Here is a 26,562-nt window from a genome sequence, read left to right on the forward strand (position 1 = left end):
GGCAGCCGAGACCCTCCTTGAGCCACTGCCCTGGCCAACTGATACCCTCCCAGTGGCCCTAGCCCCTGTGCCTGTGTCCCTAGCACAGGTTGCCCAATCTCACTTTCACTGAGACCTTCATCGTCCTGCCTGGTAGTGGGTGGTGACTCTGGTCCATGTACAGGTGGGCAGACAGTCAGTGGCCTAGAGATACTGGTGAGGGGATGTTGGGTGACAGCTGATGGTGGTGGCTAAGTGGTAGGAGTGTCAGTGGTGTCCTGGGTGGGTAATCTGGAGGGTGACTGTCCACAGCTGTGGGATGGGCCAGGGTAGTCATCTGGGTCCAGACATCCACCGGGGCTGTCATCACTAGGGCCTTCTTCTGCTGGGGGACTGGCACTTCTTGATACCTCTGGCCAGGTGGCATGGGCAGTGGCACATGTGTGGTAGAAAAAAATATGTTTTTCTGTATCCTGCAATGTATTAGGCATTGTGGCTAGTGGGTGATAGTGTTGTGGTAGTGCTAGAGGGGATATGGCATTGACATTACTGTGACTATTTATTATAGAAGTGGTATATGTGTTTGTGTAATAGTTATTGCCATTGGCATGCATTTCTTCTCTCTTCTGCCCCTTTATCCTGTCATTGCCCTATCCCTTGCAGCGCTTGCCAACTGTTTGGTGTGTTTACATCTCCATTAATCTGCATGCGGGGGCCCTTAGGGATGGGTATCATGCATTGTTAGTTGAGGGATTGGTGCTGCAGTGTGGGTATTGTAGTGTAGCCTACATTACATGCCAGGTATGATCACTGCGCATGTAGGAATGGTTTGGGAATTAGTAGGGAGGTGTGGGCATGCATGGGATATGGGTATGGGTGTATGGTGGATGTGGGATGTGTATAGGATAGGGTGTTTAGTGGTAGTGATATGGTTAGGGTGAGACATGCATTACAGTCCTCCAGTGAGTCCAGCGAAGCCCTCTGGCTGCAGGATAGCCAAGACCTTCTTCTCCCAGCCGCTGTATTCAGGTGGAGGGAGGGACCACCTCCAGTCTTCTGTACTGCAATTTCATCTTGTGATGCCGTGGAAAGTACTTTCCCCCGCAGGTCATTCCACCTCTTCCTTATGTTGTCCCTTGTGCGTGGACAGTTTCCCACTGTGTTCACCTTATTGACAATCCTCTGCCATAGCTCCATTTTCCGGGCGATGGATGTCTGCTGTACCTGTGCTCCAAACATCTGTGGCTCGAACCTGAGTATTTTGTCCACCATGGTCCACAGCTCCCTGTCAGTGAAGCAGGGGTGCTTAGGGGGTGCCATGGTGTGTGATTTGTGTGGTGTGATGAAGGAGAGTTAGTGGAGGTTGTGCAGTGTGTGTGTACCTGTGGTTATGGGTTATGGGTGTTTGGTTGTTGTTTAGAGTGTATTGATTTGTGTGTGAGACTTGTGTGATACATGTGTGTTGTGCACTTGTGTGTAATGGGTTTGTGGTCTGTGGGCGTAGTGAGTGTCTGGTAGTTGGCTGGCGTTCAAAGGATGGTGGGATGTGTGTGTGTATGTTTTATAGTGGTGTGTGTGGGTGTGTCGAGTTAGTGGATGTGTCTCAGGTGTGGGGGTTTCGTAATGTCCTATGTGTGCAGTTGATGTTGGTGGGTGCCATTAATGACCGCGGCAGTCCATACCCCCAATGAAGGACCACGGTTGAATGACCGCGGTGCTGATTTGTGGGTCATAATTTGGTGGGCGTTTTTTTGTTGGCATGGCGGTGGCGGATTGCTGACCTCTAAATTTCTGCAGTAGTAGGCCCTGACGGTTTCAAGAAATTGGCTGTTTTTTGGCGGTTTGTGTTTTTGTACTTACCGCTGGCACCAGCGGTGATTTGGCGGCCTCCCACACGGCGGTCGGCGGCAATTACAGCCAAACTCATAATGAGGGCCATAATGTTTGTGCCCCTATCTCAGACCACCTGCTTGGAAAAGCCCACTCTTGTGAATACACCTAATAGGGCCCTTTCCACTGTGGTAGCAGTGACTGTTCTGAGAGATATTGCCTCTGCATACCTGGTGGCATGGTCCACTACTACCAAAATATTTCTATTACTTGAAGCAGTTGGTGGGTTTAGAGGACCAACAATATCAATACCCACCCTCTCACAGGGGGTCCCAACCACTGGCAGTGGCATTAAGGGAGGCTTTTGCTTGCCTCCTGTCTTGATACTGGTCTGACAGGTGACACAGGAGCTACAAAACTCCCTCACTTTTTCTGACATGTGAGGCCAATAAAAATGAATGCCTGTTCCACGTCTTGGTCTGCCCCAAATGTCCTGCCAAGGGAGTTTCATGGCTTAAGGTGAGGAGGAATACCCTATATGTCTGGGGGACCACCAATCTCTTGGGTGCCCCTGGTTTGGGGTCCCTTGCCTCAGTATGTAGGACTCCGTCCTCCCAATAAGCTCTGTGGGGTCCATTGACATCCCCCTGTTCTTGCCTGGAGGCAGTCTGCCTCAGGACCTCAAGAGTGGGACACTCTCTTTGACCCCGGCACAACTCTTCTCTGGTGGATCCACCTGCCCATTGCAGTTCTGCCAAGTCAGGCAGAGCTTGCAGAGGTGAGGGCCCTCCAACAGAGGACAAATCCTCCCCCTCAGGATCGGATTCCTCCTACACCTCTGTAACTGTTGGGGGTGGCAAACCAGACCCTATTGTGTTTCTCTTACTTCTGGAGGCTTGGCCCATTGTTCCAGAGTCCAAGTTTCCATCACTTCCTTATTTGGCAGCCTATATAAATTCACTTACTTCTGTCCCACTTCCAGGGCTAGAAACACCGCACCGTGGACACCGTCCTTGATACCAATTTTGTTTTATTTCCCTAATACCTCCTTAAAGTACAATCAGTGTGAGGGAAAGGGAAAAAGAAAATTCAGGTCGATGCGTTTCGGCATTATGCCTTCAACTGGACCATAAATCAAAGCAAATCAAATCAAATCAAAGCATTTGTAAAGCGCACTACTCACCCGTGAGGGTCTCAAGGCGCTGATGGGGGGGCTGCTACTGATCAAACAGCCAGGTCTTGAGGTGTCTCCTGAAGGTAAGTAGGTCCTGTGTCTGTCGTAGGTGGGTGGGAAGAGTGTTCCATGTCTTGACGGCGAGGTGGAAGAACAATCTGCCGCCGCCAGTCGTTCAGTGGATGCGTGGGATGGCGGCGAGGGCAAGGTCAGTAGAGCAAAGCTGTCGGGTCGAGGTATAGAAGGTGAGCCGTCTGTTGAGGTATTCTGGTCCGGTGTTGTGTAGTGCCTTGTGAGCATGGGTGAGGAGTTTGAGCATGATTCTCTTGTTGACAGGGAGCCAGTGCAGGTCTCTCAGGTGGGCTGTCATGTGGCTGTGGCAGGGGATGTCCAGGATGAAGCGTGCAGAGGCGTTCTGTATGCATTTCAGTCTTTTCTGGAGCTTGGCCATGGTCCCTGCGTTGAAGGCATTGCCATGGTTCAGCTTGCTGCTTATGAGGGCTTGGTTGACCGTCTTTCTGGTTTCAGTGGGGATCCATTTGTAGATCTTCTGAAGGATTCAAAGGGTGTTGAAGCAGGAGGAAGAGACAGCGTAGACTTGCTGGCTCATTGATATCGATGAGTCCAGGATAAATCCCAGGTTGCGTGTGTGGTCGGTGGGTGTCGGTGCGGTTCCCAGTGTGGCAGGCCACCAGGAGTCGTCCCATGCGGAGGGGGAGGAGCTGAGGATGAGGACCTCAGTTTTGGCAGAATTCAGTTTCAGGTAGCAGTTCTTCACCCATTCGGTGATGGCCTTCATTCATTTGTGGAGGTTGGTTTTGGTGGTGACAAGGTCCTTGGTGAGGCAGAGGATCAGCTGGGTGTCATTGGCATATGAGATGATGTTGAGCTTGTGAGATCGGGCGATGTTTGTGAGCGCGCCATATAGACGTTAAAGAGGGTCGGGCTGAGGGACGAACCCTGTGGTACGCCGCAGATGATTTTGGTGGCTTCAGAGCAGAATGGAGGGAAGCGGACTCTCTGAGTTCTGCCAGTGAAGAAGGAGGTGATCCAGTCCAGGGCTCTGTCGCAGACCCCTGCGTCATTGAGGCGTGTGCATAGGGTGTGGTGGCAGATGGTGTTGAATGCCGCCGAGAGGTCCAGGAGGATGAGGGCCGCTGTTTTGCCATTGTCAAGTATGATCCTGATATTGTTGGTGGCAGCGATGAGGGCGGTTTCGGTGCTGTGGTTGCTGTGGAATCCGGATTGGGATGGGTCCAGAGTGTTGTTCTCCTCAAGGAAATGAGTCAGTTGTTTGTTGACAATTTTCTCAATTACTTTTGCCAGGAATGCGTGCAGGGAAATGGGCCAGAAATTCTTGAGGTCCTTTGGGTCTGCCTTGGGTTTCTTGAGGAGGGTGTTGATCTCGGCGTGTTTCCAGCTCTCTGGGAAGGTAGCGGTCCCAAAGGAACTGTTGATGATCTTGCGGAGTTGGGATGCAATGGCAGAGCTCGCTTTGTTGAAGATGTGGTGAGGGCAGGGGTCAGACGGTGAGCCGGAGTGGATGATGTTCATGGTTTTGATGGTGTTGTCGTCGTTGACGTGGGTCCAGGAGAGCAGGAGGTAGGTGGGCGGTGAGTCTGTGGTGTTGGTGGTTGACGGGGGTCTGGGTATTGAAGCTGTCAGGGATGTCTGCAATCTTGCAGTAGAAGAAGGTGGTTAGGAAGTCTCAGAGGTCTTGTGACGGTGGGATGTCGTTGATGTTGGAGCCGGGTTTGGAGAGTTCCTTTTCACGATGTTGAAGAGCTCCTTGTAGCTGTGTGCCTTGTTGTCGATGTGTTCCTTGAAGGCGGTTCTTTTGGCGGTTCAGATAAGTTGGTGGTGTCGGCGGATGGCGTTCTTGAAGGCTGTGTGTTTGTCCGGTGTCTGTTCTTGCCGCCACTTTTTCTCAAGTCTTCGGCATGTTTGCTTGGATTCTTGGAGGTCGGCGGTGAACCAGTAGGCCTTTCTGTTGTTGCATCTGTTAGAGGGTTTCTTGATCGGGGTGAGAGTGTTGACACAGTCATCGATCCATTTGCCTGAGGTTGCGGGCTGCTGTGTCAGTGTTGGTGGTGTCGATAGGTGGGTTCTGGGAGAGGGTGGTGATCAGCTGGTCTTCGGTGACCTTGTTCCATCTGCAGTGGAGAATCTGTTGCAGGTGATGGTGTGTTGTGGGTTTCTCGAAGGAGAAGTGGATGCACTGGTGGTCGGTTCAGTGGAGTTCGGTGGTGTGCCTAAAGGAGACCTGTTTGCTGGCGGAGAAAATGGGGAGTCAGTGGGTGTCCTTAAGAGCTGCTTGAGGCCGAGGTTGTTGAGCAGGGTGATGGAGTAGTCGTTGGTGTTCTCAAGGTGGAAGTTCAGGTCCCCGAGGAGTATGTAGTCTGTGGATGTGAGGGACTGCATGCTGATGACGTCGTAGATGGAGTCGCTGAACTGCAGGTGTTCAGTGGTGCTGAGGGTGTCTTCGGTGCTGGTCGTCATTCTGAGGGTATTCCTGTGGACGATGGCGATGCCTCCTCCTGGTCTGTTGGTACAGTCCCTGCTGGTGATTTTGAAGCCGTCCAGGCTGGCTATGGCGATGGCGGACGCTGAGGAGGGGTTCATCCAAGTCTCAGGGAGGCTAAGTCAAGTAGGTTCCAGAGTTCGACGGCGTGTTTGTGGAGAAAGCGGGTGTTGAGTAGTATGCATCTGAGGTGGTTACGTCCTGTCTTGGCGGGTGGGTCATTGGTGTGGAGGCTGGTGAAGGTACCATAGAGACCTACATTGTCAGAAGTCTCATTTTAAAGAGTGTACACACAGTGTAATCCTTCTACTGTATCAGTTAAAAAAGAAAACTAGAACGAGTAGTTTGCTTTTTCGTACGTCATAGTTCCAGCACCATTTTTACATTAATTTCTGTAAAGTACAGTGAAGCAGCTACACCCCTTTTGAACATGTCATTACATATTTTATACGTTTTATATATTTCTTTCGAAATTCGAGCATCTTTGTGATTAATGAAAGTTGCAGTTGTCATTGTTCTTTTTTTTAAATTGCCGTAAAGTACATTATATATTCTTCTAGAAGTTATCCTTTTTTGATCATTCTCATTTCCATGGTGAAATATCATGGTCTCATAATTTTGTGAGCAGACCTTTAACTCACATAGTTTTTTGCAGTTGTCATTATCCTGTTTAAAATGCCTTAAAGTACACTGTGCTTTCTTATAGAGGTTATCCTTTAGTAATCATTCTCATACAAGTGGTGATATATCATATTGTTGTTCCAGTATATACATACAATCACATATTAACATATATAAAAATAGCACAACTATTTGCAATTCTGCAAAACAGCTGGATGTTAAAAAGTATATACGTTATATTGATTTAAGGAAAAGTGCTCATGCTTTTAATGTTTTTCTCCATTCAATACACGATTAGATCTTCTTTTTTTTGGCATACCATGCTGATTAAATTAATAAAGTGTCCAGGAATGTGATAATCTCTACCACAGTCTGCATCATAGTATATTTGTTCCTATTTCCAAACCTTTTTCTTTTGCACTATCCACACATGTATGAAGGAAACACACATTTAATGTGTCTTCAAAACCCCATAGCTTCAAACATCTTGATCCAAGTCTTTTAAATATATTTTTATAAGTGTGTTTTTACAAATGCACGTATAATTCAGTTTCCAGGTTATGTCCATATGGAGTCTCTGTTCCTAACAATATTATCAAACGTGATTCCATCCTTCTCAAGATCAAATGTCTATCTCCCCCAAGTTCTTCAATTGTGATGTGTTTGATTCCATAGTATTTCAATCCACTGATGTCACCATCATGTGTGACATGTTACTATTAGTAAAGCTAGACTTTTGGTGTAAGCTGAGAGTTTTGGTCTAACCTAGGCCTAGGGTTAGACAATTTTTACCAGTGCAGTGCAACAGCCAAAAGCGCTGTGCTGCACTGCATGAGAAGGAGAGAGCGGGTGAGTGCCATATTTACAGCCGGCACTGATTTTAGCTGCCATGAGCACCCCCCCCACACACACCTTTGTGCCATAGTGTAAGGTTGTGTAAGGTTGTGTGCATGAGTCTAGTATAGGTTTTATGCTAGAATGGTACCCTTCCAGTACAAAATGCTATGTTTAGACACATTTTAAAATGTTTCCTACTTTGTATGCATCCTGCACAGTGCAGCGAGCATGAAAAGTCAGAAAAGAATGGAGAATATTTCTCCTTTTAACGCCTGCTTTCAAATGGCATTAAAGTTTGGTGCAAAACCCTGTCTACTATTGTTTGTAGATATGGTTTTGCTTTAAAAGGCTTGGGAGGTTGCATTGGTACACTCATGTACTACCCATGTAATGCCCCCTTGGCTCTAAGTAACACAAAGCAGTATTTTGCACTGGTTTGTGTTACTTTTAGGGTACTTTCCAGCACACAAGTTGTGTACTGGAAAGTAAATTAGTAAAATAATATTTTGTGATAGTTAGCCTCATTTTTGTGACACTAATCCAGTGCAAAATGTTTGTAAATCTCACCTTTAGACTTTTGGTTCAAGTTTACCTTTGTGAATCGGTACACTAGCACCTAATTATCTAATCATCAGTGGATTCGGTGGGACTGCCTTTATAGTCTGACCCAACCCAGTATTGCTGCCTGCAAACCACAGCCATGTTCCTAACAGCCAAGTCCAAGAATTTTACAGTATTATACCAATTCTTCACAGTGTGTCAAACAGGATGTGACTCGGGTGCTGCCTTTGATAACATCTGAGCCACCTCCGCCCCCTGGTGTGTCCCAAATGCCTAAAACAACACACGCATTACATTTTACACTTCATGTGCTTCTAAACCAGGTCCTAGAGGCACAGCAACTTAAAGCATGAAGAGACAGACCCACTCAGGATGGATGCTTTGAAGGAGAGTGCCTAATGCTCAAGGATGCTTTTGTACGTGCCCCCTCCCAACCTTATTCAGGGCCACGACTGCCCTCTATGGGGGTTTCCTTAAAACACAGATTCAGGGTCTATTAGAATTTGTTAACATGAGATGCGTTGTTCTCTTTTTGGTATAAGTTACAGTGTGACATGACGTATTGCATCTGACTTTGTTTGAATTAATGAATCTTGAACACAGAGTCAAGTTAAGAAGGAAAAGGACAATAAACATTGTTCCCTGAGGATTGGCTTCTGATGGCTGTTTCTATTGCTACAGTTCAGGAAAAACTGCTCTCTTTCTGACAGAGCCAGAAAGGAGAGGCAACACCATTCATGGATTAGCAATAGATTCTCTAGGGGTGCGTGACTACTGATTCCATTGCCACTGGCATTACTCAGGCAAATCCGCTATCTACTCAATGGAAACAAACACAAGAATGGACAGAATGTGGAACCACTCAAACATTTAGCCCCAGTCACAGATCTGGGATTAATCAATCAATTATTTTGCCACCCCAGTTTGGACCCAGCCATATGCAAATAAGTCTTGATCCTTTTTCCCATGGGAACAGTCCAGCCTGAACTGCCAGGCCAGGTCCTCTCTGGGCTGAAAACAAGCATGCTGGGACCGATTTTCGGGTATCACCCTTCATCAGCCAGGCTAGCTTGAATCCAGTGGCATAGTGAGCCTGGGACCCATGACTGGGCATACACGGCGCACTTAGGTTGACACAAGCAAACAAACAAAAAGGATGGATGGAATGCAGAACCAACCAAGCATTCGCCCCAGTCACAGATCTGGTTAAATCCATCAATTATTTTTCTCACCACACCACCACGTCTCTTCCAGGCCAAACCCAGGGACCTGGGGGAGGCACCAGATGAACTTTTAAGAACTAGAGTTAAAACCCCAGGGGGTGATCAGAAAAAAGAAGAGCAGGGTCCTTTCCGGGGGAAAGCCCAAGGGAAAGAGGATAGAACATCAAAGGAGTCCTCACAATTGTCCCCAAAACCTGCATCGGGGAGGAGCCCTGAGCAATGCCACTTCAAGGAGAGGGTGTATCAGGAGAAGCACTATGATACTGTTAAGGTAGGAAAGTTTTGGGAACTTGCCAAGGCAGGGAAGTGTTTTGAGTATCACCAAACTGGACACAAAAGAGTAGATGTTGTCTGCTCCAGGAAGACCCCCACTCCGGGACGTTATAGTTGGGATATAGAATTTTTAAAAACCTTAGAAATGTACTTAAAAAATAAAGGTTACAGAGATGTTATAGGTATGCTTACATTTTAAACATAAAAAAACATAGAAATTCATCTGTTATAGTTACAGTTATTGCAAGTAACTAGAGGTCGTGCCCTAAGGTAACTATAACTCTCGCCCTTGTCATGCACTGCTAATTACCCCACAAATTACAACACTCATGACATCTTTGATCAAATTATCAGTTCTTATAAGCTATTGGAGGTGATGCGAAGTCCTGTAAGGATATGTGTCATGCAGCAGTTCGTCCACGGAGCTGCAGCAGCGATGAAAGGTTCTGTATAGCGCAGCAGTGTTTCCGGTGAGCTCCCGGGCTGTGATGCAAAGTACTGTGTCGGGAATGCGTTACACGGTGGTTCTGATGTGGAGCTTGCTAGGTACTCTGCGCGGGTTCTTCAGGGACCATGGCTGGGCCAGCAGAGCACCTTCAGCCCCACTTCCAGGGGGCCAGGACTGAGGTGGCACCATTTAGGGGTCAAGGCACATAGCATGTAGGGTCCAGATGCTGGGAAGAATATAAAAAGCCCAACTGACAACTACACTTCATCATGTGACCCAGAAAAAAGCTGCAGGCACCAAACAGCACAAAAAATGACAACTTTCTAAAAGTGGCATTCTCAGAACTGTGACATAAAACCTTTACCATTAAAGAGGGGAGGAAGAAAAAAATAATTTAAGAGTTTTAGGCCAGGCCCCTCCACGCAGACTGGGCTAGGGAAGATTCTAACTGTCTAAGGGGCAAATAAGAATTCTCTAAATCTAAATAAGAACTATCCTCTGCTACCGTACGAAGCAGGGGAGATGTGGTTTGTACCATGAAAACCTGTGGTGTGAATTCAAGTAAAAGCTGCAGTAGAGGGGATGGCCCTTTGTCTTAAACTGAGGCTTGAAATTCAATACTACATCAATGACAGTGAAGCACATTAAACTCCTAAATAATGACAGAGAAAGTACATTTGCTATCGATAAAGGTTTATTAACAGATGAACAGAGTTGCAAACTCAAATCATTCAGATTAATTGTAAATGAATTGTCACCTTCCAGCTGCATGATTCGACACAATGCAAAGCACAGCAGAATAACAAACACAAAATCAAGTTATTTAAAGATTGGCCAATGAAAATTGCCTAGTATTTCATTCACCTGAAGGGATCTTCCCTAACTCCAAATTACAGAATTAGATGGGGTCAGAGGAATGTAAGCAGCAGGTGACAGTATATTTTCTAAAGCAGAATCAAGTAAAGGTTCTGTTATGCAAAACGAGAAAGAATTTTCTCTTGAGTTGAACTTTGGAGCAAGGAAAAACAAACACAGGGTCTCAAGAGAATGTGAAATGGTATTTGCTTTAGAAACAGTAGACACGGATCTAACAAACACAACAATGCAGATTGAAACATTTCAGCCCCTATTTATGAAACGTTTGCGCCGCTTTTGCGTAAAAAAATGACGCAACTGCGGCACAAACGTTTCATAAATATGGGCCCTGATTTCCACGGAGAAGCATAACTCCCTACAGTTCCCGAGAGGGGAGAACAAATACAGATCTAACATTGCAAAATCCAAAGCTTTCTTTTTCCTTCTCAGGCTATGCACAAAGCAGGATCAACAGCTGCATGGCCTTCAGATGACATCTTGTGCTGACTGGCATATCAAGATCGAACTGTCCTTTGCACATGTGCATTAAACCAATTATCCAGTTACAATGAAACTAAACAAATTTAAACAATCAGTCTATTCATCCCACTGCAGTCCACGTCCTGGAACAAGAGAGAGAGTGAGAAAGAATCACAACAGCACAGATGTCACTTGTGACCTACATTAACTATGGATAACTTAACAGGAATATACTATATTTACAATGTGAGAAATACTATTTATAATCAAATTTAACATAAAATCACTCATATTAAAGGAGTTATAGTAGTTAAAAAATGAAACAAAGCTACAGGCCCAGACAAAGCTCATGTGGATGTATATGATACTTGTTGGACCTGGCACTTCTTGAAAGGTCATCCCCAAACTGTTTGCCTCCTTCCTCCTAATTTTCCTGACCTGTTCTTATTGGCTTTAGGACTCTGGGCACTTTACCACTGCTAACCAGTGCTAAAGTGCATATGCTCTCTGTGTAAACTGTACTGTTGATTGGGTGATCCATGATTGGCATATTTGATTTACTAGTAAGTCCCAAGTAACGTGCACTAGAGGTGCCCAGGGCCTGTAAATCAAATGCTACTAGTGGGCCAGCAGCACTGGTTGTGCCACCCTCATCAGTAGCCCTGTAAACATGTCTCAGACCTGCCACTGCAGTGTCTGTGGGTGCAATTAAACTGTAAATTCGACTTGGCAAGTGTACCCACTTACCAGGCCTAACCTTTCCCTTTTCCTACTTGTAGGACACCCCTAAGGTAGGCCCTAGGTAGCCCCATGGGCAGGGTGCAGTGTCTGGTTAAGGTAGGACATATACTAATGTGTTTTATATGTCCTGACAGTGAAATACTGCCAAATTCGGTTTCCACTGTTGCAAGGCTTATCTCTCTCATAGGTTAACCCGAGGGCTGCATTTAAACATGATTAAAGCGTAGATTCCCTTTCGGAGCAGATAGACATGTGGAGTTTGGGATCTCTGAACTCACAATTCAAAAAAAAATCTTTTAGTAAAGTTGGTTTTAAGATTGTGTGTTTGAAAATGCCACTTTTAGAAAGTGGGCATTTTCTTGCTTAAACCATTTTTGTGACTCTGCCTGTTTGTGAATTCCCTGTCTGGGTCAGTTTGACAGTTGGGCTGTTTGCATCTCTCTCTAGACAGTGACACAAAGGGGGCTGGGGTGTAGCCCGCATATCCTAATGAGCCACCTGTGCTAGGAGGGAGGGGAGGAGTGGTCACTCACACCTGAAAGGGTTGTGCCTGCCCTCACAATGCAGTCTCCAACCCCCTGGTGTGTGTCTGGGGCCTTGCCTGGGCAAGGCAGGATTTCACAAACAAGAGAGACTTTTCTTTGAAGTAGGCCTACTTCAAAGGCCAACATGGGTATAAGAAGAGCACCCAAAACCACAGACATTAGAGACTTTTTGGGGTAGACACTCTACCTCACAGATACTTCTGGACAAGAAACCTGCTGGTGAAGAATCCCTGACCCAGACCTGCCAAGTGGAACTGCCTGGCTGCCTAAAGGACTCACCTGGACTGCTTTTCTGAGAGAGACTGCTGCCTTGCTGTTGCCCTACTGCCTTGTTGCTCTCTGGCTGTGCTGAGAAGTGCTCTCCAAGGGCTTGGATAGAGCTTGCCTACTGTTCCCTGAAGTCTCAGGACTTCATTCCTGCAACTGGACTCCTTGTGTGATGAAAATTCAACGCACAGCCTGCTAAAAACGACGCACAGCCTGCATCGCAGTGAACAATTCACCGCACGCCGAACCGGAACGACGCATCCTGACTTCGCAATGAGAAGATCGACACAGCGCCAGCGTAGCAACCGGAAATTCGATGCACGGTCCACTGGATCAACGCACAGCCGAGCCGGAGCGACACAGCCCGACTTCCAGTGAGGAATCGATGCAGCGCCTGCCATGCGGGAGGAAATTCCACACAACACCCACCGAAACGATGCAGAACCTGTGACTTCACTCCGCAAGCCTAGGATTCCACGCATCGACCCCGGGGCATCTGAAAACCCCGCAACCTGATGAGGATCCAAGTCTGCGTGCCGGAAATCGTCACAAAGCCTTCCGTGTGTGAAAAATAATGACGCAAGTCTTTGTACGAAGGGGCGAAACCAACGCACACCTCCCTGTTTTCCATGCATCACCTCCTCTGCGGTCCCCTGTAGAGATTTTTAATGAAAACCAGGTACTTTGTACTTGCAAGAGACATTTATTGTTTTTAAAGAGACTGACACTTTATATTACTTTCACAGTGATATCTCAACGTATGCTTATTGCCTTTTGATCATTTTGACCTGCATCTTATCAGATAAATATTATATATTTTACTAAACACTGTGTGGTGTATTTTTGTGGTGTTATACTGTGTTATTGCATGATTTATTGCACAGGTACTTTACACATTGCCTTCTAGGTGAAGCCTGACTGCTCAATGCCAAGCTACCAGAGGGTGGGCACAGGATAATTTGGATTGTGTGTGACTTACCCTGACTAGAGTGAGGGTCCTTGCTTGGACAGGGGGTAACCTGACTGCCAACTAAAGACCCCATTTCTAACACTTGTCATTCAAGCTCATCCTCTTGGCCTCTTTGTGGTCTTGAAGGCACATAGATTGAAGGACACTTGCCCATTGATGAGGATCCACTTGACCCTTTCACTCATGATTCTGTTCTTGACCCTTGGCCTCTCCCTTCAGGTCCCGTGCTACTACTGTCTTTGCCCTCTCGGTCGCACCCTACATGACCTCTCACAGGTGCCTAAATAGCTGCTGTGGACCGCATCCTCCATTCCCAGACTTTAAAAGTCTCCTTCCTCTACTAGCATAGGCTGCTGTTATCAACATAAACGGCAGTGATCTCATGAGTTTTGAAAAGCTCATTGTTTGACTTGACAGCCTTAGGGTGGGCATCCCCCAACGTTTTGCCTGCCTCCCTCCACTTTTATGACACTGTTTTTGCTGGCTTTAGGACTCTGCACACCTTACCATTGCTAACCAGTGCTAAAATGCATATACTTTCTCCCTTAAACCTGGTAACATTCCCAATTGGCATATTTGATTTTTTTATCAGTCCCTAGTAAAGTGCACTGCATGTGCCCTGGACCTGTAAATCGGATGCTACTAGTGGGCCTGCAGCACTTATTGTGCCACCCACCTAAGAAGCCCCTTAACCATGTCTCATGCCTGCCATTTCAGGGCCTGTGTGTGCAGTTTGATTGTAACTCCAACTTGCCATTTAAAAGTATTTGCCAAGCCTTAAACTCTCCTTTTTCTACATATAAGTCAGCCCTAAGGTATGCCCTAGGTAACCCATACGGCAGAGTGCTATGTAGGCAAAAGGCAGGACATGGAGTTTGGGGTCTCTGAACTTACAATTAAAAAATGCATGTTTTGGTAAAGTTGGTTTTTAGATTGTGAGGTTGAAAATACCACTATTCGAAAGTGGGCATTTTCTTGCTTAAACCAGTCTGTGATTCTGTCTGCTTGTGTATTCCCTGTCTGGGTCAGACTGACAGTTGGACTGTTGGTCTGTTTGTGAATTCCCCCAAGACAGTGACAAAAGGGATGCTGGGGAGTGTCCTGCATTTCCTGAAGAGTCTCCTGGGCTAGAAGCGGGAGGGAGGAACTGACACACCAGAAAAGGCTGTGCCTTTCCTCACACAATTCAGTCTCCACCCCCCTAGTGTGTGTCTGGGGCCAGGCCTGGGCAAGTCAGGATCTTGTCAACAACAGAGGCTTTCCTTTGAAGTTTGCTTTCTTCAAAGGGAGAACTGGGTATAAGTAGTGGACCCAAAACCCGCAGACTATTAGATCACTTCTGGATCAAGAGGAACCTCTGCCAAGGAGAAGAGCTGAAGAGCTGGAGGATGAGAATCGAGGCACAGCCTCACTTGTGAGTCAGGAATCAATTCATCACCTCTTTTTCCGATGCAGGCTCGCCTGTGCAACGTTATTTTTTAGGCATACCAGGTACTTTTTGTGAAAACAACACATCCATTGATTTATATGTATTAAGACTCTTTTTTAACTTAAACAATTCACATCTTGGCTTGTGTATGTTGGCTTTTTGTTGTTTTCATCTTGTTTTAATTAGATAAATATTGCCTATTATTCTAAACTGGTGTTGAGTCCTTCTGTGGTGTTTTCGCTGTTATTGTGTGTGATTGTACAAATACTTTACACATTGATTCTGAGATAAGCCAGAATGCTTGTGACAAGCTAACAAGGAGGTGAGCAGGGGTTGTCTGAGGTGTGTAACTCCCTTAGGCTGACTAGAGTAGGGGTCCCTGTTTGGACAGAATGTAAACATAGAGACCCTATTTCTAACTAACGGTTACTGCCCATTAATAGTTGCTATTTTTAAGAAAAGGAAATCTACACAACCCATATGACCATCGTCCAACTTCATTCTGAGATACTGTACTAAAAATGTATGCCAAGGTCTAACTGAAGCATCACCTGTTTAAGGTGGATAGTAACACCATCCTAAGAGACCTCCAGCCTGTATTCAGAAAAGGAATGAGTAATATCAAACAGAACATGGGGTTGTTCACTTACATCCATAAAATACACTAAGGAAAAACAAGCACCATTGTTTATGAACTTTACAAACATAAAGATGGCATCTGACTCTGAAATAGAAATTTCTACATTCAAGCATTACAGAGACAAGGGATACCAATGTGAATGTTTGAGGTCTTGTGCTGCTGGGACAGTCAAACTGACAGTGATTGATTGAAGCCTGTTGTTTCTGGTGCTCAGCAATGGCACTTAATTGTGAACACTGACACTAATGACAGTCCACCATGTGGTGGCACTTTCAGAATAATTTAGAGATGAGCACAACACAAATGTTTATTGGTAAAGCACTGCCAAGGGCAATGGGTGGTGCAGGCTGCAGTGTCCTCCTGAGAAGGGCCCTTGCACTTACATAGTTACTAGTCAAACATCATCTAGGTATTTCCCTAGGTGCCACACTCAGTATCAAACAGACAAGTCAAACAGATCGCCACACAGTGGGTAACATTAACATTTTGTTCCCCTTAAATTAAACATTCTCCATCCACAGCATTCAGTCTTCGATTCTCCTGGGCCTGTGGATTTGGGACACAGACTGTAAGGATGCTTTGAAGATGCTCCTTGATGGTCATCCCTCGCTTTTTTAAATGTTAATTTCAGCCGGTCAACCTCGTCACTGGTCTATGGACACAAAGGCATTGGCCCTCATTACAACCCTGGCGGTCAGTGTTAAAGCAGCGGTAAGAGCGGCAACAGGCCGGCGGTAAAAAAAATGGAATTACAACCGTGGCGGAAACCACCAACAAAGACAGCCACTTTAACACTCCGACCGCCACGGCGGTACAAACAAACAGCATGGCGGTCACCGCCAACAGACAGGCTGTAGACAATGTACGGCCCAGAGTATCACAACCTACCAATCCGCCACCTTTTCCGTGGCGGATTCACTGCAAACAAAAACACAGCGGAAACAGGACTTCGAAGGGAAAACGCTCACCTCTACACACCCCATGAGGAACCAGGACGCCATGGAACCAGAACTCCACATTTTACCAGCTTTTATCTTCTTGCTCCTCTACCAGGAGCACGAATGCCGGCGGTGAAGACCACGGTGAGTACTGCACCTACAACACAGGGGAGGGAAAAAACAGCGACACACACACGCAACACGCACCACCCCCACCCCCACCCTCACCCACGACAACACACACACTAATACATATTGATACATTACAGTTACACCCCCCAAACCCCCGGAAGAATCCAAAGACAAAAGGAAATGAGGTGAACGATTGTAATATATTACAATTCAGTTGTCAAATAATATACATATACTATTTACAAATATATACACCAAGAATTTTAGTCCAAGGGATTCCACCCTTAAAGTCCATGGACCACTGGGCCCACACTGCATGGGCGAGGCCCACACAAGATACCCAAACATGACGGAGAGAACACTGCAGGGGCATCAGATAGAAATAAAGCAGGCACCTCGGGGGGAAGGGAAAGGGTGGGCACCTCAGCCGGTTGAGTGCACAACGCCAAATCTATGAGGGGGCCCCATGCCCACTGTTGAATCCTGGGGAGTGCAAAGCCACAGCCTCTCAAGACTCTACAGTGGGTGGTTTGCCCACTGCTATATCCTGGGAGTGCAAAGCCACAGTCTCTCAGGTGGATACCAGTCTCCACTGGTTCTAGAGGGGGCTTTGTGCCCAGAGTGCTTCATCCTGCCAAGGACAGAGGTAGTGAATGCCTTTCTCCACTGGTTCTGGAGGGGGCTTTGTGCCCAGAGTGCTTCATCCTGCCAAGGACAGAGGTAGGGGATGCCTTTCTCCACTGGTTCTGGAGGGGTCTTGGTGCCCAGAGTGCTTCATCCTGCCAAGGACAGAGGTAGTGGATGCCTTTCTCCACTGGTTCTGGAAGGGGCTTGGTGTCCAGAGTGCTTCATCCTGCCAAGGACAGAGGTAGTGGATGCCTTTCTCCACTGGTTCTGGAGGGGGCTTGGTGCCCAGAGTGCTTCATCCTGCCAAGGACAGAGGTAGTGGATGTAAATCTCCACTGGTTCTGGAGGGGGCTTTGTGCCCAGAGTGCTTCATCCTGCTTTTGGCGGCCTCAGTAGCGTCAGTGCTTTTTGCGCTCATGGGCCTGCGGTGCTTGTGGCGGCGGTATCCTTGGCAGTGGTACTTGTGGCAGCGGTGTCCTTGGCAGCGGTGCTTGTGGCGGCGGTGTCTTTGGCAGCGGTGCAAGTGGCGGTGGTGTGTTTGGCAGCGGTGCATGAGGCGGCGGTGTCTTTGGCAGCGGTGCTTGTGGCGGTGGTGTCTTTGGCAGCGGTGCATGTGGCGGCGGTGTTTTTGGCAGCGGTGCTTGTGGTGGCGGTGTCTTTGGCAGCGGTGCATGTGGCGGCGGTGTCTTTGGCAGCGCTTCAGCTGCTGGCGGTCCTGTCTGGGCCAGCGGGGCTGCTGCTGGCGGTCCTGTCTGGGCCAGCAGGGCTGCTGGCGGTCGCCTCCTGGGCAGCGGGGCTGATGCTGGCGGTCCTGTCTGGGCCAGCAGGGCTGCTGGCGGTTACCTCCTGGACAACAGGGCTGATGCTGGCGGTCCTGTCTGGTTCAACGGGGCTGCTGGCGGTCGCCTCCTGGGCAGCGGGGCTGCTGCTGGCTGGCTCCTGGGCAGCGGGGCTGATGGCGGTCTTCTCCGCCGTGCTGATCTTCCCAGACTTGCTGGGTTTCTTGTGCCCCTTCCCCACCTTGGAAGGTGTCGCAGCTGACTCCACACTCCCACCTGTACCCCTGGGAGCGGCTTTGGTGGCTCTTGTCTTCCCCTCTCCCGCTGGGCACTGGCCAACTTTTGATGCTTGACAGGTGGGAGACTGTCTGTTCTGTGGCTCCTTGCCACACTGGCTGCCCTGCTGCCTGGTGCACTCCAGAATCCGGTGACTACTGGCACCACTGGTCCCACCGATGTTGTGGCTGAGGTGCTAGGTTGGGACCTGGAGAGTCGGGCCCTAGGAGACTGACGGGGTGGGGGAGGTGAGGGAAAGAGGTCAAGCGTGGACAGGAAAAGTTTCTTGGGAACACTGGGACGGGTAGCTCGAGGGGGTTTGGGAGTGGAGGAAGAGGTTGTGGTTGTAGGAGGTGTACGTTTGGTGACTTTGGGTGAAGGTGCATGCGCTGGAGGCTGTCATGAGGTGGATGGCTGTTGGGTGGGTGTTTGCCTTCGTTTGTGTACCTTGGGAGGTGGCGTCACAGACACACTGGGAGAGGACACAGGGGATGTGTGAATGATAGTGGAGGTGGTGACTGCACGTGAACGGGGTGTGGTGGTTGGTGTACTGGTGATGGAAGTAGTGGCTGTAGATGTAGTGCATGTGTGAGTGGAGACGAGACTGGGAGGGAGGAGGGAGATGAGCAGGAGGGGTACACAGTGGAGGCAGTGGATGTTTCTATGTCTGCATGTGTGTGATGCTTGTGTGAGTGCCTGTGGGATGTGTGGTGCTTATGTTTGCCTGAGCTTCCTTTGTGTGTTGAGGTGTGTGCATGCTGGTCTGATCATGTGCTTGGGATAGGCTGAGGTACAGGGGATTGGCTCTGGGTGGAGGAAGTTAGAGGGGGGAGACTAGAGACAGGGACAATGGCTGCCATCAGTGCTGAGGCCAGAGTCTGAAAAGCTTGCTGAAGGGTTGCCTGACCAGAATGAATGCCCTCCAGGAATGCATTGGTTTGTTGTTACTGCCTCTCTCCACCATGGATGGCATTCAAAATGGTAGACTGCCCAACAATGGCCTCCTCACTGAGGGCAGCAAGGGTGACTGGGGCAGGGACTGAGGTGCCTGGGGTGAAGGTGATGCCCACCCTCCTGGGTGAGCGGGCACGGGGCAAAGTCTGAGGAGCTGCTGGGAGAGCGGTGCTGGAGGGGGGTGGCGGCTGTACCTGTAGATGCGGGGGGCACATATGGGCCCGCCACCACGAGGGAGCTCCCATCAGAGGACGAGTCCGTATCACTGGTGTCAGCTCCTGTCCCCGCCGTGGAGCACCCCTCACTCTCCGTCCCACTGGTGAAATCAGACTCCGTAGTCTCGCCCTTCAGGGCCATGTGAGATGCAGCTCCCTCCTGCTCCGGTGCCACTGCTCCTCCGCCTGATGATGCTAATGCACACAAGAACAGGGAGACCACAAAAAGTGGGGGGAAGACAGAAGAAAGACATGTTGAGTGCATGCATTACTGCTACCGTTGGCAGACACGACAGACAAAGTAGCCCCCTGCACTACGCCGCGCATTTGGGGTCCACTATTCAATTCCTGGGACATGGCCTACAAGGCTATGGCCGATATCTGCACACATGGATGTCACAGGAGCCTGACTAGGTGTAGTTGTCACTGTACCCAGGTGGGGTGCAACAGGGTCTGCCTGAAAAAGGGGACTTAACTGGCATACTCGCCCTGGCCTAGGGAAACCCACAACCCACGTCCCCCACCCAGACACCTCCACTGCGCGCTGAGTCAGCAGAATGCGAGTGTATTCACCCCCTTGTTGCTGCTGTGATGCCCTCAAGCGCCCATCCAACTCCGGGTATGCCACCGCCAGAATCCTGAACATCAGAGGGGTCATGGTGCGACGGGCACCCCTCCCACGTTGGGAGGCCATCCCCAGCTGGGCCTCCGCCATCTTCTTGCTCCAGCGGCGAATGTCCTCCCATCTTTTCTGGCAGTGGGTGCTCCGTCTGTGATAGACCCCCAGGGTCCGGACGTCCTTGGCGATGGCATGCCAGATCTCCTTCTTCTGGTGGGCGCTGACCTACATGAATTGTACAGGGGAAAAAGAGAAGTTATTACCAACTGCACCATCACAGTCATTGGCCCGCATCCCTGTCCTTGCTATGTGGCACATGCAGTCACCGTCGTTTCATGCACGCCTCATTCTCCCCCCCTATCTTTTATCCACACCACTCCACACAGGCATTGCCCATACAGCATGCTCCCAGTGTACTTACCTGTTTGTCTGGAGGACCGTAGAGTAGCGTGTATTGGGGGAGGACCCCATCTACGTGTTTTTCCGACTCCTCCATGCTGAAGGCAGGGGCCCTTTCCCCAGACGCACGAGCCATTGTCTCTTCCAGACTGAGGTCACAGCAGCACTTGCAGTGTAGGTCTTCTCCTGTCGAAGTTCAGGTATCGAGTGATTGAACAGATAGAAAATGGTGGTAACGTCCGCGGCGGTGCGTACCGTCACCGCCGGCGTATATCGTCATTGGCTCCTTGCACCCATAGGGTCCAATATTATCCAATGCAGAATTGCACCACGGTCTCCGATCGCCTACTGCAATGGTGTACAACGCCAGCGCAGTTACCTCACATCCCATTGGCCCACTTTACAGGTCAGGCATTCGCCATTTCAGGGTCCCACATGGTTTTATTTTTAACTGCGTCACACATACCTCATACAGGCAAAATTCGGGTTATGAATGGTTTTCTGAGTAAGCTGTGTTTACTCACCTCTGAGTTGGTTGACTGTGTGCTCGCTGTTGTCCTTCTTAGGCACCATCCGCTGGGACATGTGAGGAGATGGCGGCATCCTCCGGTGCGCAGACCGCTGGTGGACCTTTCAACAATGGAGGAAAGACATGTAATCATCACATACAGGCTTGATCATGCAACAATCCAGGAACTGTGTGCCCAGTTGGAGCCAGACCTGATGTCAGCTATCCGCCATCCCACAGGAATCCCCCCTCAAGTGCATGTGCTGTCAGTACTCCATTTCCTAGCAAGTGGGTCTTTTCAAACAACAGTGGCAATAGTATCAGGGATGTCCCAACCTATGTTTTCCAACGTGTGTCCAGAGTGTTGTCTGCCCTGCTGCAACACATGCGGAGCTACATTGTTTTCCCTCAGGTGGAGGATTTGCCTACAGTGAAAGGTGACTTCTATGCCCTGGGACATAACCCCAACATCATAGGTGCCATTGATGGGACCCATGTGGTCTTGGTCCCCCCGCAGGAGTGAACAGGTGTACAGAAACCGGAAGAGTTACCATTCCATGAATGTGCAGATGGTGTGTTTGGCAGACCAGTACATCTCCCATGTTAATGCAAAATTCCCTGGCTCAGTGCATAACACTTACATCCTGCGGAATAACAGCATCCCTTATGTGATGGGGCAACTCCAGAGGCACCGTGTGTGGCTATTAGGTGAGGACATGGACCCTATACAGTGTGAATAGTTGTCTGGGGTTGTCCCTACGGGTTAGTGTGTGTCTAACAGTTGTCCCTCGACATTTGCAGGTGACTCTGGCTACCCCATCCTCTCATGGCTACTGACCCCAGTGAGGAATCCCAGGACAAGGGCAGAGGAACGCTACAATGAGGCCCATGGGTGAACTAGGAGGATTATAGAGCGGACCTTCGGCCTCCTGAAGGCCAGGTTCCGGTGCCTCCATATGACAGGTGGTTCCCTATTCTACACATCAAAGAAGGTGTGCCAGATCATCGTGGCCTGCTGTATGCTTCACAACTTAGCTTTGCGATGACAGGTGCCTTTTCTGCAGGAGGATGGTCCAGATGGAGGTGTTGTGGCAGCTGTGGAGCCTGTGGGCAGTGAAGACGAGGAAGCAGAAGAAGAGGACATCGACAACAGGAACTCTGTGATCCTGCAATACATCCAGTGAGACACAGGTAAGAAGACAAACCAGCCTATTACATGTACTTTAACACTACTACCTCTCTACTGTCTGTCCTTTTCACCCAGTGTATGGTCACTGAGTTGTCACATTCCCTTACAATTTCACAGATGTGGGTCCCACTGTGTGACATCTGCTTTGTTTCCTCATGGACTAGAGCTGTGTGAAATAGGTATGTTGACATTACAATTGAAAGAGCATTTTGTCACTGTAATTGCTAATACACTATTTCGAAATCACAGACAGACTCCAGATTGTTTTGTGCTTTAAGGGTGTTTATTTAAGTGCTCAATACTGGAGGGGGTTGTAAAATGGTGAGGGGTGATGTGGAGGAATGTCCATGGCAGAGTCCAGTCTATTAGTCTCACAGGTGCATTTTCCAAAGGGGCATAGGAAGTGGAGCTGGGGCAGTTTGAGGATGGATAGGGTGACAAAGTGGGACAAAAGGATGACATTCAGGGCGGTCTCATTTCTTGACAGGGGTCTTGGCATCGTTCTCTGTCTTTGTCCTGGATCTCAGGGACCGTTTGCAGGGTGGTTCATGGTTGTTTCTATTCTTTCATTTGATATGCAGAACCTTGTCTCACATGATGGTCCACTGTGGGGAACAGTGTAATGGAACATTCTATCCAGAAAGTGGGAGGTGTATATCCGTAGGCAAATATTATGACTGGGTGAATTGCAGGATGGGGCTTTAGCAGGTGGAATTTATTTTTGCTCATTATAGTCTCTGACGCTCCAGTGTCAATGAAGATGTCACTGGTTTTTTACCCACTAGCACTTGGCACATGGGGGTGGAGTGGCTGGGCTTGTTGAGATTCATCAGTGTGTGTGTGTGTGTGTGTGATGAGGAGTATCTCATTGTATTCATCTCTATTTGGGAACAGTCATGGCAGAGGTTCCTCCCACATTTGGAGAGTAGGGTCTTCAGCGTCTGCAACAGCATGTACTCTCTGATGCTTGGCAGGTCTTCTCTCTCTTGGTGCACTTCGATGGCCATCTCTACAGAACTTTGCAAGTTGCAGTTTGAGCAGGTCCTTCCACATGCGAGGCAGTCTTGCAGAGGTGAAGAGAAATCCAGCAGTGTACACACATATTTTTCCCCAGAGAGTCTATGGGAGCTGGCTTGGAGGTGATGAGGTGTGTTGAGCTTTAGGTGATTGCCACAGCAGCATCTCTACTGATCTGTTGCGTTTATGTCATTTTTATTTAGTGAACTTGTTAAACTCTTGCTCCGTGTGCTCTCTACTGTCATTGGAGAAATTCTGTGAGAGAGAGAGTGTGAGAATCTCATCTGGGAAATGCCAGCTTGGGGTGACCTGCACCCTTGGATAATCTACACCTTCAGCTCCTCCTGTGATCATCATCCATGGATGTGCTGGCAAGTTCATGCAGCCAAGCACAAAAGATATCAATGGATTCATCATCCCATTTATGGGCCTATATAAGTTTTGTAGTCTTCGAATTATGGATTAATTTGTGGCTCAAAGTATGAGCTTGACGCAGAGAGAGGCTTGTCATAATTGCTATTGCCACCAATGTCAGGAAGGTTTCTGAATAATTTAAATATCTCTTTCCCAGCATAGTGACGCAGGAGGGATCTCTTTACCACCCCATCTGTTACTTTGGTATCCTTAAAATAGTTGTTTAAATGTGCAATTCTTGTGAACTGTCAGAGGGATGCAGTAGCAATGTGAATCATCTCACTGAAAGGAGTGAGAGGGATGGTGCCCAACCCCACCTGGTGTGATTAGTGACTGCAGAGCGGAGGTCCTAGGGTGACCCCTCCTGGTATAGCTGCTGGTTTTTGTTTCTGTTTGCCCACCTCTGTCCCTCCTTGCTGAGCATTGCTCCTGGTCCAAAAGCAGAATATGGCGGGTATTTCTGGGTAGTGATGTCACTGTGTTGGCTGGTGCAGTTTTGTTTTTTCTCTTTCTCTCTTTGGCATTGTCTACCATATGTGTGTCTTTAATACAGCAGGTATGATAGACTATGGTGTCCTTGCTAGGTCTGAAAGAACCAGGATGTACCTTGTGTTTCTCTATGAAGAGAACAAAAATCACAGCATCCGATGTCTTGATGGGAAGGTCACTTACTAGCCAGTCTTGTGTGTAGACAAAATAGTGGGTCACAGCACCCTTTGGTTGCAGACATATACTGCCAGGAGGAGGTGTCTCACAATCGGGTAGAAGAATCAACACCATGGTGTGTCCGCATTACTGGCTGTTGGTGCCTTTCACAGGAATGCAGAGAGGAGTGGGTTTGGCAGCCCATCAGCTTTTCATGCTGTTGGCAGAATCAGTCATAGTTGGGAGGACATGGAGTTTGATTGTGTCTGAAACTCTACCGGTGTGGGTTGCAGTTGAGATACTTCAATGCCAGTGCTGTGCCCTCTATACAGAGCCGGGTGGATAATGCAGTAATGACCAGGCCAACACCAGTGTGGGAGACAACTCTGGTCCGTACCTATGGCTACTGCCGTGTAACTCTTTTAATTACCTCTTCCCTGAGGTAGCACCCCATATCCGGATCCCTCCATGTGTGATGTGTCTTCAGTGCCCCATGACTAGGGTGTCCTATTTCAGTGTTATTCTCCGTGTTTTGCAAGCCTTTTGAAATCAGTGCTCATCAGTGTTTAATGTGCTGCCTAACCCCTGAATTAGACAAATCTGTGTTTCATAATGTTTTACAGCACATATTTAATTTAGTAGATAAGTCATGCAGGGTAGGTAGTGTCTTCCCATTGACAATGTGTCAAATGGACTTATGTTAGATTGTTTGGAGCATAGAAAGTCTGTGAATTGCAGTTTCTGTCACACTCACCACTCGTTATTCCATCTCACATCTTATTACATCTCATATTCACTCTATAAGGTTTAGAAAACTGTTAATGAATTTATAAAGGCAGAGTGCTACATTCAAAGGTTTCAATAAAAAAACTCCTGGACACAGGTGTGTGTGTGTAGGGGGGTTAATTTACCTCCTCTTGACTAAATATTAGCACATTGTTTGTAAGAGTTGTCAAACCTGCCAACAGCATAGCACTTTATTAAACCCTTAAAATTTTGAATTATACCAGATTAATGTGGTGCCTTGCGTTCTAGGGCAACTGACACTTGATGCTTTCAGCTTGCTTCCCACTACTTTTCTGCACCCTGCCTGACTACATTACGGTGGTGTTGTTATTGTGTGGACATTCATAGCTGCCAAGTGTCCCCATGGCAAATGTCTCACTTTATGGCATTCCTGAACTTTTACTTTAAAATGTGCTGTTACCCTTGCAACGATCAGTTCAAAACCCCAGCACTAAAGTGCACTTCAGTAACAAACCAAGACTAGCTCAAAGTATTGCACATAAGAATGGGACAGCTTGCAGCTGTATGTGTTATTGGTATGTGGAAAGTCTTGTGTCATGTTTTCACATGTGCATGGCGATAGCACTCTTTTCACAGGTACCTGCCACTACACCTAGCATTGGACTTTTAAAGCATGGGGTGTTTTACAGTTGACCTGCTATCAATACTTACTGGTTATAAAAGTGAGCTGCCCTGTCAAAGAGTTTTTATTAATTCTTTGTCTGCAGTGTAAATGTAACAGTACTATTGGACAAGATTCGTCTTCCCAGCCATTTTACCAGTGACTGCAAGAATTTAACATCACCAAGTTCTTTATATTTCCAGTTTCTCCATTGTGTAGAAAATAATTAGGTCAGACTTAAATCATGATTCTACCGCCTGTACCTTTAATTTACGCATAAAAAACTAGATCAAACAAAAGGTCAGCAACACCCCAAAACAGCAAAACTCAAACAGAATAATCTTAGATCAGTCTTTTTTGTTGCTACCTTCTATAACAATGTTACATTCTGTTGGCCCCATCACAAAGAAATAAACATCACCTGTTCTCTCTTTTACTTTACTTTCTCTGAAGGACATTTCAGTTTGTGGATATGCATGTTCTTATCAGTGTTTGCATGTTTACACACATGAGGGCTTTTTGTCTTTCAGTGGGTATTTATCAGTTATTATAGGTTTAAACCTAAGCCAGGATAACATTCAAATGATACACTACACTAGAGTCAGGTACAGTACAGATGGTGACTGTATTAAAGAAATTGCAGAAAAACTCTGGAGTCTACCAGGGCTCTGAACAATACCCCTTGTGGATCACTTTGTTTAAAAATGTCTTAGCCAACCTAACTCTAGACAAACTCAAAATAGGACAAGATTCCCATTTTCTTACTTGCTGGTGATGTTGGTCTACTGTATGTAAAAGAATATTCACTGCACCATTATTGAGACAGGATCAGTCTATTAATGCTGTCAAACCAAAATTGAAGGAAGATGAGGGCTTGTCTAAATTGAAAATGGCTGCTCTGTAACAAAGATTCTGTGGCCAAGGCAGAATCCGGGTTGTTCCATCCAGTCTGGGATCTTGGACAAGCATGAATAGACCTATGTAACCCACATAATGCCGAGGCAATACCTGCCTGCTTTCCTTCTTTAGAATGGGACTGGAGTCCCAC

This window comes from Pleurodeles waltl, chromosome 7 (assembly GCF_031143425.1).
Source record: "Pleurodeles waltl isolate 20211129_DDA chromosome 7, aPleWal1.hap1.20221129, whole genome shotgun sequence".
Lineage (NCBI taxonomy): Eukaryota > Metazoa > Chordata > Amphibia > Caudata > Salamandridae > Pleurodeles > Pleurodeles waltl.